The following is a 14,331-nucleotide window of genomic DNA, read 5'->3' on the forward strand; positions in this document are numbered from 1 at the left end:
AAACCTACACCTGATGGGAGTTAAAAATGACAGGGAATAGTATAGAAATGATTGGATTAAACTATTCCAAGTATATCATGATGAAAGAAAAGATGACTGGTTTATGGTAATAATGAAAGTGATACAGATAAGTGTATTGAAACAAAATTGTACAAGTATAAAAGGACTGCAGCTAACACCTATCAAAACCACATGTGAAACTACACAAGGGCAAATCTTTTAGATGAATGGTTGAGAGACACGAGAGCCTAGTCACTGCATATTTTTTGGTATATTTCATTATTATATTATAAGCCAAATGCAAGAATACCATGGAGACATTTAGAGTATTACCTTAGAATGTTGTCCTTTGTAAAAAAAATTTATCAAACTTTCATTTAGGAAATATAGATAATTTAGAGGGACCTGACACTAGTATCAAATGAGTTCTCCCATATTGGTTATATTATCGGTAATATTTTGAAATATTACTTTTCCACGTTATAAAATCTGAAGACCAGCAATCAGTGATTATGTAATATTTCCTCTTCTGATTGAATCTATATATTTCTGCATTAACATTTTGTTAGAATCTTCCAAATATTCAATTTACCGAATAGCTAAACCTTAAGCAGTCCACAATACTTTGCAACCTTTTTATCAATGCTTTTATATAAAAAATAATCAGGAGACTATTTTTAAGCTGCAAATATTTCTATAAGCAAAGTAGAGTTAATATGCAAGTCCAGTCATTATTGCTATATGAAAATTTCATCAGAAAACTTTAAAATGCCATCAAGCTTTCTAAAATAACTACCAAGTAATTTTCAAACTGATTTGGCACTAGAAAAAGCCTTTTACATATCAAAATTACTTAATTCATTATCAGAATATTCAATTTAGACTCCAAAACAGCTAATATAAAAAAAAAAAGTTAATTTCAGGTTGATTTTGGCATGGTATAAATAATATTATGTAGATGTTCCGCAAGTCTCAGGCTTGACAGTGAGTTGTAGATGCTATCTAGATCTTCAGTAAGTTTCAAGCTTGAGAGTAAGTTAATGTTCCGCAAGTTTCAGGCTTGACAGTAAGTGAAGATGTTATCTAGATCTTCAGTAAGTTTCAAGCTTGAGAGTAAGTTAATGTTCCGCAAGTTTCAGGCTTGACAGTAAGTGAAGATGTTATCTAGATCTTCAGTAAGTTTCAAGCTTGGTAAGCTTAAGTTGTAGATGACGGGTTTTGAGCAGTGAAGAACACAACATCTCCACGGTTGGATCCATGATCAATTACTCCACAACGATTGAAGTTAAGGCACAGATACTGTAAAGAAAAAAGAACGCTTAGTCAATTTTTCTAACTAATAGGTGATCATCTTTTACATACAATATACAGAAGGTCCTCAACTTGAAAACTCAATTGGTTTCAAGCTGTTTGCAAGTTAAATTGTTTGCAAGTCTAATTGTTAAATTTTGGCCTATGGTAAGCCTAACCTGAATTCCCTGCCTATGATTTCCAGCTACTAAAGTTAATAGTCAGGTTTCATATGAAATATATATCAGGTTATTACAAATGCTTTGCTTACTGTATTAAATGATATAATTGTTTTATTAAAGCATTTCTTTATCTGTTATTTTCAGTTGGATTTGTGTTTGTATCTGAATGTCTGTCATATGTTTAAGTAAAGGACCTTCTGTAAAACAAAATTACTATAACTGTAAAGTCAAATTTCTCCAGTTCAAAGAATGCAGCTGATTACTTGGAAAATAGTCTAATTGAAAGCAATGAGGATTTTTTCGATTAATTTAAAAAGAATTTCATTCTTACTTCATTGAACACCACAAATTACAATACAATAGAAAATCATTTACTCTCATGTGAAACTGAACGGAGACAGAGTTACAGTACCATCTTTAATAGCTAAAAGCTATTCAAAATTAATATAGGAATAACTCAGATTACCAACAAAGTAAAGCCACATGGTCACTTGCATGATTTTTGTACCCACAATATGTGCAATGCCTTGTGGCAATACATGCCATTTCATGTTACACAGCATGAAGCATTCTTTGCGCCCTGTTCGTGCACTGTACACATTAGTTGTACACTGTACACATTAGTTGTGCACTGTCAACAATATGCGGCTAAAAAAAGGGCTGCATTACTAGGTACAGAGAACAGCACGATTTGTTTATTGAGTTATGTATTGACACTTGAATTAATATTGGCAGTGTTCCCACTGAACTCGCACAGTGTTAAAGCTTAGTCCATGCAACTGGCAAGCACACGGCACAAACATTTATGCTTGTCAAATTTCTAACATTTCAAAATTCTCTCTAAGCTTCCCCACACCCTTCACATACTCCGCACAAAGATTTTAGTCACTGACACAAAGCATTGTACAGCATTGAGGAAACAAATCCTGCAAGTGTCAAGGAGGCTTAAGTATAAAGAATTCTTATACAGTATATTAATTCAACCAAACCAGAGTTGCAATGAAACATGGCAAAATTTTTATATTACACAATCACAAACTTCATATTTTACTTGTGACAATCCTAATTCAGTATTGAGAATCATTTTGCATAAGCTGCTTTTACCCATTCTGTATGGCCAGATTTGTTTGGGAATATATCTACTGTATATTGCCAATTCACTTTTTAACACTTGTGTAGCAGAATATTTTAAAAATTTTTGCAAATATAGGATTTTTGAGAATGCACAAGTCAAATAATATTCAAAACTAATTAATGAGAGTAAAGATCATAAAAAAAATTGAATATTTGATTGACTATTATGTAAGATTTACAATGTATTAAATTAGGCAAGCTCTTCTAACCAAGATTTAAAGCAAGAGTTCAGATTTGAAACTGCATCATAAGTACTGAAAGGTACAGTAATTGATCCCTTCACCCAAAGGTATGGAATATTAGTTCGGTTAATCAACATAGAAAACTAAACAGCCTGACCCTTTAAATCCCATGAGATACATAAGGTATAAATAATTTAAAGTCTTTCCCCAACTGATAAAATCAATCGCTAACACTACAGTGGATATAACTGTACAACTTTCACATTCTGTTGAGCAATTACTAAAGTTTTTGTTTGCCAACAGATGGCAGTGGGATCACAATCAATCTGTTAAGTCAAGAATACTATTATTATTATTATTACTAGCCAAGCTACAACCCTAGTTGGAAAAACAAGATGCTATAAGCCCAAGGGCTCCAACAGGGAAAAATAGCCCAGTGAGGAAAGGAAATAAGGAAATAAATGATGAGAACAAATTAACCACAAATCATTCCAAAAAAAGTAACAACGTCAAAACAGATAATATCCTATATAAACTATTAACAACGTCAAAACGAGATATTTCATATATAAACTATAAAAAGACATGTCAGCCTGGTCAACATAAAAACATTTGCTCCAACTTTGAACTTTTTAAGTTCTACTGATTCAACTACTCGATTAGGAAGATCATTCCACAACTTGGTCACAGCTGGAATAAAACTTCTAGAATACTGTGTAGTATTGAGCCCCATGATGGAGAAGGCCTGACTATTAGAATTAACTGCCTGCCTAGTATTACGAACAGGATAGAATTATCCAGGGAGATCTGAATGTAAAGGATGGTCAGAGTTATGAAAAATCTTAAGCAACATGCATAATGAACTAATTGAACGACAGTGCCAAAGATTAATATACTACGCAATATTACGCAGTACTCTAGAAGTTTTATTCCAGCTGTTACCAAGTTGTGGAATGATCTTCCTAATCGGGTTGTTGAATCAGTAGAACTTCAAAAGTTCAAAGTTGGAGCAAATGCTTTTTTGTTGACCAGACGGACATGAGTCTTTTTATAGTTTATATATGACATTTTTGTTGTTGACGACGTTAATAGATTATATATGATATATCTCTTTTGACATTACTTTTTTTAGAATGATTTATTGTTAATTTGTTTTCTTCAGTTATTTATTTCCTTATTTCCTTTCCTCACTGGGCTATTTTTCCCTATTGGAGCCCCTGGGCTTATAGCATCTTGCTTTTCCAATTAGGGTTGTAGCTTGGATAGTAATAATAATAATAATAGGTCAGGAATAAGAAATTTAACAGACCGTAAGTTTCTGTCCAACAAATTAAGATGAGAATCAGCAGCTGAACAAGAGACAGGAGAACAAAACTCAAAACAAGGTAAAATGAAAGAATTCAAACACTTCTTCAGAATAGATTGATCACCGAAAATCTTGTAAGACTTTCTCAATAAGCCAATTTTTTGTGCAATTGAAGAAGAGACAGACCTAATGTGTTTCTCAAAAGTAAATTTGCTGTCGACAATCACAACTAAAATTTTAAAAGTCATACAAATTTAAAGAAACATTATCAATACTGAGACCCGTATGTTGATTGATTGATTGATTTAAAGTTTTCAGGCATCCTGACATCTAAGGTCATTGACGCCGGTAACATTTAATTTATGTGAACAATAAAAAATAAAATAAAATAAAAAATAAAAGAGTATTCAATTAAAATCATAAAAGTTGAATGTCATAAAAGTTAAATAGTTTTCAGAAGACCTGCTTCTGAAATAAATCTAAAAATGCCACTTGCATAGGACATATCATTTCCAAGAATCTTGGCAAGGATGAACCTGCCACCCTCACCTCAAGCCTCAAACAAATATCTATTCCTTAAGTTGTTATAATTGGGGCATTCGGTCAACAAATGCCTCACTATTAGAGGTACTAAACAGTCGTCACAATACGGTTGCTGTTGGCCCTTCAGCAGAAACTCGTGTGTCAACCGAGTGTGACCAATACACGTCTCCCATTTTCGGGGCATCATATTATACCTCCAAGGAGATATGACATTTGTTACCTCTCACATTTTATTCCAATCTAGGCTATCCCATTGCTGTTGCCATTTATTGCAAACCAATTTCTTGATGTCAGGTAAGAAATCATTACAGGGAATGGGATACCTTCTTGGCAGCAACTCGGATGCAGCCTTCTTAGCCAGTGAATCTGCCTTCTCATTCCCAGACACACCTACATGTGCTGGAACCCAACAAAATTGAACTGTTATACATCTCCGTCCAATAATAAAAAGCCATTCTAAAATCTTTAAAACTAGAGGGTTATTAGAATTAACAACTTCTATAGCTTGAAGGACACTCCTTGCATCACTAAAAATTGTAAAATTACCCTCCTTCTCCAACGGTATTTTCTCAATAGCGATTAATATGCCATACAGTTCGGCAGTAAATATGGAAGCGGTCAGAGGAAGTGCACCTCTACAATTAAAACCATTACTATGTACTCCAAATCCAACGCCAGCATCAGATTTGGAGCCATCAGTATAGATAAAAGTTGATCCTCTATGTTCTTTAATATGTTCATTAAAAAAAGACCTGGCTTCTAGGTCTGACATATTCTTCTTATCTCCAATAAAATATTTACAAAAAGATATCTCTGGTAACTTCCATGGAGGTGTTGATGATACCTTGAATGGAAGTACCTTACTTCTAATTATATCCAGACTGTTTAATAATCGTTTCACCCGAAAGCCATAAGGTTGAGGAGATTTTGGGTGCAACTCAAAGTATGACGCGTGTCTTACAAGGCTTGCAGTCTGAAAAGCTAGAGAGTTAGGGAGTCTTTGCAATCTAAACCAATACCGAATAATGGAAGACATTCGATAAAGGTCTAGAGGTAACTCTCCAGCATCAACAAGGAGACTTCGGATAGGCGAGGTTTTAAAAGCTCCTGTAGACAATCTAAAACCTGCATGATGTATCGAGTCTAATATTTTTAACCGGCTTGGGGTGGCTGAAGAATATATTTCACATCCATAACTATTTTTGGAAAAAATCAAGGCCTTGTATAACTTTAAAATAGTATTGCGGTCTGCCCCCCATGATGTATGGGACAATACTTTCAGAGCTTCAACACATTTAGCTTTTAACGCTTTTAAGTGAGAAACCCATGTAAGCCTACAATCAAATATCAAACCTAAAAATTTAGCTTCACTTGCACATGGTATCCGTTGACCTTTAATGTATATATCCGGGTCTGGATGTACTCCCCGGATACGACAAAAATGGACAACGGTAGTTTTACTTGTCGAGAACTTAAATCCATTCGTGTCAGCCCACTGGATAATTTTATCAATAGAGAGTTGGATTTTTCTCTCAACCATTGCCATTCTAGTGCCAGCAAATGATATTGAGAGATCATCCACAAATAATGTTGAGAGAACATCCAGGGGAATGACTGAGGATATCCCATTAATTGCTAGTGCAAACAGGGTTACACTCAGCACACTCCCCTGAGGAACTCCTCCTTCCTGACACTTACTCTCTGATAGAGTTTCCCCCACTCTCACTTGAAAAACTCTATGCGAAAGAAATGACTGAATAAATAGTGGTAGTTCTCCTTTTAATCCTAGTTCATGAATTGTTTTAAGTATACCATATCTCCATGTGGTATCATATGCCTTTTCAAGGTCGAAAAAAACTGTCACATGGAGCTGTTTGGAAGCAAAGGCTTCACAAATAGAGGACTCAAGTCTTATTGACACACCAGTTGTCGAGTGCATTTTTCTGAATCCATATTGAATCGGTGATAAAATACCCTTCTTTTCAAGGTACCACATCAACCTTACATTGACCATCTTCTCCATGATTTTACATAAACACGAAGTCAATGCAATAGGTCGATAGCTTGCTGCTAAAAACTTGTCCTTACCAGGTTTTAAAAAGGCTAAAATAATGGCTAGTTCCCAAACACTTGGGTAACTATGATCATGCCATATTCTATTAATAATACTTAAAATAAATAACTTTGTATTAAAATGTACATGTTTAAGCATTGCATATGGAATTCCATCGGGTCCAGGAGCTGTATCGTTGCAAGTAGCGAGTGTGGAATCAAGTTCTCTTTCAGTAAAAGGAGAATCATACGATTCTTCCCTTCCTGTGGCAAAATTTAAAATTCTTTTCTTCAATGCTCCTGTACTGGTGACCAGGAGCTGCTACACTCTTGCACGATACATTTGAAAAATGGTCAGCCAGGGCATTACTAACTTCATTTCATTCAGTCACAAACTGACCATTCACTTTCAACACTGGTGGTGGGTTCAGGGTAAATTTGCCTGCAATTTTTTTTATTTTCCTCCATACAGAAGATGGTGGTGTTCTACTATTAATGGAGGAAACAAAAGCCACCCAAGATTGGCGTCTAGCTTCTTTCATGGCACGACGGAACTGTGCTCTATACTTTTTGTACGATATCAAATTTTCATCAGTACGCCATCTACGCAATCTAGTCAGGGATTTTCTGGTGGCTCTGTGCAAGGCTGTTAATTCTGAGGACCACCACGGGACTGGTCGTCTTTTGAATAGTCCTGTGGTTTTGGGAATAGAGTTGATTCCTGCTGTATGAAGAGTTCCATTCAGTAGGTCTATGGCATCATCAATACTTTCAAACTGTTCTGCTCTCCCTTCGATTTCACTTAGCTCATCAATACTTTCAAACTGTTCTGCTCTCCCTTCGATTTCACTTAGCTCAGAAAATTTAACCCAGTCTGCCTTGTCAAGATTCCAACGTGGCGATCTTTGCAAAGGCGGACCCTTGTTGGTGTTTATAATGATTGGTGCATGATCACTAGTATGCCAATCATCTAATGTCCTCCAATCAAAATCAAGAAGGCAGTTAGAGCTTGCAATTGAAAGGTCAATGCATGACAAAGTACCTGTCTGAACATGGAAGTGCGTGGGCTCTCCTGTATTAAGGAGCCCCACATCCTCATTCTCCACAATTGATGAGATAATATTGCCCCTTGTGTTGGCCAAAACATCACCCCATAAAGGATGTCTACCATTCATATCTCCCAATAAGAGAAAAGATTGAGGGAGTTGTTGAATGACTTCTGCTAAATCATCATATAAAATATTATCATTTGGAGGTAAGTACAGAGAGCATATTGCATATTTTCTCCCTATATCAATTTGTACAACAACTGCCTGCAGGGTTGTACGTATAGACATAGGTATTTGGGGAACATCTCGACGAATGTACATGAGACTTCCGCCATGGCTCCCTGCTTGTTGATTATATGGTGTTCTATAGCTAACATACTCTCGAGGACTAGGAGTGTTAGAATCAAGCATACTTTCCTGTAGACATACAATTATGGGGGAATGCTCCTGAATTAGCAGCTTAAGTTCTTCATATTTCGCCCTCAAACCCTGACAGTTTCATTGCAAAATGGAGGAGAAAACTATGGATTATTTCTGGAAGACATCTTGGATGAGGTCTTCCCATTAGCAGTTTTTAATCTAACATTGTTACCTGTAGGTTTCTTCAGAGGTGGTCTTGTTATGTTGGGTTTTACATTTGTGTTTTTCTTTGTATCCTTTTTATCTATTTGTTGAGGTGGATGGTGGACCTCAACTTGAATTTCTGATTTATTCAGTTTATCTTCTGGTTCATTAGAAACATCAACAGACAAAACATCAAATTTATTTGATGTCATAACCTTAACGTTTCTAATGGAGGGTGGAGAGAGAGATGGAGGTCTCTCTCTTTTACAATTAATAGATGGTGGGATTCGAGGTTTTTGCACCTTTCCCACAACAGGTGCATCAGGTAAATTAGTCTTAAGTGGAACCTCCATCAGATCAGGCAAGGACATGGCCTGAGAGAGGTTTGTATTATTTTTTGTAATGGCGGCTGAAGGCTGTACAGCAATGGGCAATGACCTAGTGTTAATACACCATGGTAAAGCCTCAGGAGGTAATATGGTTACCTCGTTATTTGGCATTTTGTCAGATAGTATACTTTTTTTTGAGCTATTGGCAGCGCTAGGTTGGTTTGATTTTAATGCCTTAGCATATGTATTTGATTTATTTAATAGTCTTTTGGCATGGGGTCACACTTATATGTTCTAAGTTTGATTTGTTGAGGGCAGCTTCCTCCAACTTATATAGCTCGCAGCTCATGTCTGTGGATTTGTGATTCGAGCTGCAATTTTAACACCTGGCTCCAAGTGCACTCTCTCCATGGTAAGATTTGGAGCAAATACCACACATCATCTCATTTTTGCAAACTTTGGACGGGTGCCCAAATTTAAAACAATTAAAGCATTGCAATGGCTTCTGCTTGAAGGGTCTTACTTTAATCCTTTCGTTCTCGATAATAATATGAAAAGGTACATCAGCATCCTGGAACGTAAGGATTATCATTGATGTACCTATGACTTTATGAACTTTCCATACATTTAATGGACACATGGCCAGTATCTCCTTCTCTGTAAAATCATATAGATCTGTTAAAAACTACGCCCCTTCCGTAGCTAAAATTTAGGTGGGGTTTGACATCTAACTTAATGTCATCATTACTTATTTTCATATTGGACAATATTACCGACTGTGTACTGGATTTGGCATGGATAAGGAAACTATCTTTTCTGAAACGAGATATATCGCCTGGTGCAATAGTTCCTACTTTTTTCTGAATTAATTTGCATATTTTAAAATAATTCCCTGTAACCCCCTTTGATTCAGCTATAAGCCACATCGGTGGTTTTGGATTTCTCTGGGAGGGCATAACTAAATCTGCGTCTTTTTCCAACCAATCGGCAGGCCTGTACACATCCAAATCTTTTGGTACCTTATCGCAGAGAGCAGCCGCGACATTCAAGTTATTAATTTTAATACTATTCAAGTTACTTGTTGCACTAAATGCTTCGTCATAACTACTATAAGATATCCATGAATCCCAAGTGTCAGCTTCAAGTTTCATCCTTATTACTTTTATGCATCCCTAGCATTCAAATGCTTTACATAGATCATCATAATTTGTCTCTATTGAAATTTGTGTAACATGAAGGATTCGAAGTTTCCTCGTGTTACCCAAATTACTCTATTTTGAAATATCAGTAGAATGGTCCTTTCCCGTTCCGAGGTCATCAACAGAGCTTTCCCTTATCACATTAGCAGAGGTCGTCAACAGTGCCGGGGGAGAGTCAGCGTATCCAGGGGATGGGGGTTTGTTCCTTACAGAATCCATTACACGAGAGAGAGAGAAAAGGGTTAGTTTGATGTACCTGCTCGAGAATGTTAGGCCATCACACGTCGGAAAGGAAATTTGCACTCTCCACTATCGGCACAATGAGAGTATACTTCTCAGATGGTCCACTCCATACCCTACCCGAAGGATAGCATCAAAACAGATATAGAGGCACAGGTGTAAGCTGAACCCGCCTGTTAGGACCGAGACCAAGAAATTATGGAATCATCCTCCCCATATCTATAATGACGGGCTTCCGGCCTAAAGCCGAGAGTCCTACCCCAAGCATTGGATCCCCCTGGATTCCGAAGACCCAAAACTTGAGAATAGTTCCGCCAAAAAGGTCCAAACCATCTTCGGGATGGCTGAAATCATCCAATACTCTCACATATAGCTTTGAATGCAAACACCTCCCCACAGTGATACTTCCTCCCACTCATCAAAGCAGGCAGCAATAAAGGATGTATGAACATCCCCGCCGGGGCTACAATGGATGTAGAAACATCCAAGCCATAGGAGAAAAAAAAAATAATAAATATATATGTACATAATATATACACATTATAATGAGGGAAATTTTTCTCAGAGTTTAGAAAGCAAGACTAAAGAAAGTTTATGAAATTAGGATAAGGTCGAAGTAATATTGAGAAAAAGAAAAAGGTGAGAGAGAAATTTAGATTCGAACTGGGGGAGCAATTTCCCCAAGTTCGAGAGCCCTCTTGCCCGTCACCAAGCTTCAGCACGGGAACGAAATGCCGTGCTGAAGCTCAATGACTTCATCAAGGCATTCTCTCATTAAGAGGGACCCGGATGTTGAGGAGCTACCATCCTTCACCTACTTTCAATCATACTTTAAGTTTTGTTAGGATTCAACTTCATACCCCATAATTTGCACCATGCACTAATTCTAGCTAAATCTCTATTAAGGGATTCACCAACCCCAGATCTACATTCAGGGGATGGAATTGATGCAAAGTGAGTAGCATCATCTGCATATGCAACAAGCTTGTTTTCTAGGCCAAACCACATGTCATGTGTATATAGTATGAAAAGTAATGGGCCAAGAACACTACCCTGTGGAACACCGGATATCACATTCCTATAATCACTATGGTGCCCATCAACATTCCTATAATCACTATGGTGCCCATCAACAACAACTCTCAGAGATTGATTACTTAAAAAATCAATAATAATGCTAAGGAATGACCCACCCACTCCCAACTGTGAGTTTGAAAACAAGGGCCTCATGATTAACACGGTCAAAGGCAGCACTAAAATCAAGGCCAATCATAAGAACTTCCTGACCACAATCAAGCGATTTCTTTACAGCATTGGAGATTGTAAGAAGGGCATCACATGCTCCAAAGCCTTTACGAAAACCAAATTGCAAACTAGGGAGTAGATGATTACCTTCAGCAAACCAATTAAGACGTTTTACCAGAAGACGTTCAAAAACTTTAGATATGGGAGTCATGGAAATTGGGCGGTAATCAGTGGGACTTCAGCTACCACAAACATTTACATAGAGGAGTAACATTACCAATCCTCCAACAAGTGCTAAGAGCTCCTCTTCTTGCTAACTTGCGCAAATTAACAGATAACTTTGGAGCTAAGAAATCTGCTGTCTTTATAAAAACAAAAGAAAAATACCATTTGGGTCTACACCTCAAAAAGCATTAAGGTCCATCAACAGAGTTTTAATTTTACGAGATTGAAAAGCTAAACTAGTTAGTTTAGCCTCAAGAAAACAGGAATGAGGAAGTTCAAGTTTTTCATTACTATGTTTACTGTCAGAAACATCAGCCAAAAGGGTTGCCTTTTTCTTTGGACAGTGAGTGACAGCCATCTGGTTTAAGTAAAGGAGGAACTATTGCATCTACACCAAAGAGTGCAGATTTAAGGGTAGACCACCATTTATGTTCTTGAGTTGTACCAGAAAGGGTTTCTTTTATGGTTAAATTATACTCCTTTTCAGTTGGGGCATAAACTCTGAGCAAAATCTCGAAGCAGAGTATAGTTGTTCCAGGTCAAATCTGATCTGTTACCCTTCCAAAGATGATAGGGCTCCTGCTTCTCTAAATAAGCACGTCTACAATCATCATTGAACCACGGTTTGTCCTTCAGTCGGTACCTTAGCACACAAGAAGGGATACGCCTATCAATTATTTTAACTAGATTCTCATTCAAAGGGACAACAGGATCTACACTATATATAATTGTGACCAATTCAAGCAAAAAAGATCATGCAAAATCCCATTCCAGTCTGCTTGGGATTTCATATAAATTTTTACAAGAATATGATATATCAGGGACAGGCTGCTCAGTCTTCACAACTAATGAAATCAGGGCATGATCAGATGTCCCAACTGGAGAACCAACCTTACTAGATATAAAGCCAGGGGAGTCGGTGTATACGAGGTCCAAGCAATTACCAGACCTGTAAGTAGCTTCATTTATGATTTGCTCACAGCCTGATTCAGAGGCAAAGTCTAAAGCTCTTAAGCCATGGCGATCGGTAGGAGAGATAGAACTTAACCACTCCCTATGGTGAGCATTAAAATCACCAACAAAGACAAAAGAAGCCTTTCTATCATCTTCTTGTATCTTAGCCATAATAGTAAGAAGACAATCGAAGATAGAATCATTCATGTCTGGATTCCGGTTGATAGAACACAAATAAAAGTTATGCCTGCCGCAAATTTTTATTACCTGATTCTCATGACATCCACATTGATAGCAGGACTTATGAGAAGCAGGGTACTTGGTCCTAATATACACCGCCATTCCCCTGGCCCTTAGATGGCATCACGATTTAACATTATTGGCTTCTTAAACCCAGTTATAAGGAGCTCAGATGAGTGCCTCATATTAGAAACCAAAGTTTCTGAGCACAAAAGAATATCATACTGTCTGGACGCAACTGTAAGGTCTTAGATATTTGCATGAAGACCACGAATATTGCAATACAGAAGACGACATTGACGAAATCTAGGACGCACTGGTCCCGGATTTCGCTCTATGTCTCCAGACAGCATAAGAATTAATAGAAATAAAAAAAAAAGACGTCACTTAAAAACTAGATTAAAAAGAATTATAACAAAAACAATTTGTACAGAATTATAAATAAAGTGATTGATGATACCCATAGACTATAGTAAAAAGTCGGAAAAACTGGTCAACATGGAGGAGCCGATACACCATGCAAGGCTAAATACCCTCCAGGATAGCCACTTCAACTGAAGGGAGGACAGTAAGGATGGTTTTGAGAAGAAAAAGAATCAGAAAAAGGAAAAGACAACATCTTGATAAACATCAGGCATCCATGGCCCTTCTATTAAGCCTGCCCAACACCATTTCAAAAAGACCAAAGGAAAAAAAAATATATAAAAAATATAATAAGATAGAATAGTGTGCTCGAGTGTACCCTCAAGCAAGAGAACTCTAACCCAAGGCAGTGGAAGACCATGGTGCAGAAGCTATGGCACTACCCAAAACTAGAGAACAATGGTTTAATTTTGGAGTGTCCTCCTCCTAGAAGAGCTGTTTACCATGGCTACAGTGTCTTCTACCCTTACCAAGAGGAAAGTACACTGAACAAATTGCAGTACAGTAATTAACCCCTTGGGTGAAGAAGTGTTTAGTATCTTATTGTTGTCAGGTGTATGAGGAAAGACGAGAATATGTAAAGAATAGGACAGACTATTCTGTGTAAATGTAGGCAAAGAAAAAATGAGCAGTAACCAGTGAGAGGGATCCAATGCATTACTGTCCGGCCAGTCAAAGAATCCAATACCTCTTTAGTGGTAGTACCTCAACAGGTGGCTGGTGCCCTGGCCAGACTACTACCTCTAAATAGCAGAAATGGTGTCATTGCAGGAGAAAAACCAGTGTGTGTTATGGTATCACAAAACAAAATCCCCTGTTATAGTTCAACGCAAGTTCAGAAATGAGTATGGACAAGATCTATCAGATGTTAAAAGCATTAAAGACTGGTATACACACTCAAGCGTTGCAGACCTGGGGTTGGCCTGTTCATAACTTTCTGGATGCAACCTTCCCAACCGCTGGATTGAGAGACGGCCCAATACAATGGCCACCATGTTCACCATACATGACCCTTCTATTTTTACAGAGTTGTTATACCAAGGATAAAGTGTACAATACACCAATACTTGGGCACTGCCCACTCATGATTTTCTACAAAATGTGCGAACAGTTGTAAACCAAAAAATTTTAAGCTACCCTTGCTGGCAATGGCCTCCCCAATCCCTAATCTTTA

General features: G+C 37.3%; 1 long non-coding RNA gene across 1 annotated transcript in view; it reads right to left on the bottom strand.

Annotated features, from left to right (window-relative positions):
- Window positions 1–1,166: 1,166 nt before the first annotated feature.
- The window catches only part of LOC137645102 (uncharacterized), a 34,917-nt gene continuing 21,752 nt past the window's right edge, over window positions 1,167–14,331 (bottom strand). Inside the window, exon 4 of the long non-coding RNA XR_011045286.1 lies at window positions 1,167–1,299. This is a non-coding gene — a long non-coding RNA (uncharacterized lncRNA). The remainder of the gene's footprint in view (window positions 1,300–14,331) is intronic.

The sequence above is a fragment of the Palaemon carinicauda genome, chromosome 8, assembly GCF_036898095.1.
Source record: "Palaemon carinicauda isolate YSFRI2023 chromosome 8, ASM3689809v2, whole genome shotgun sequence".
In the NCBI taxonomy this organism is placed as follows: Eukaryota; Metazoa; Arthropoda; class Malacostraca; order Decapoda; family Palaemonidae; genus Palaemon; species Palaemon carinicauda.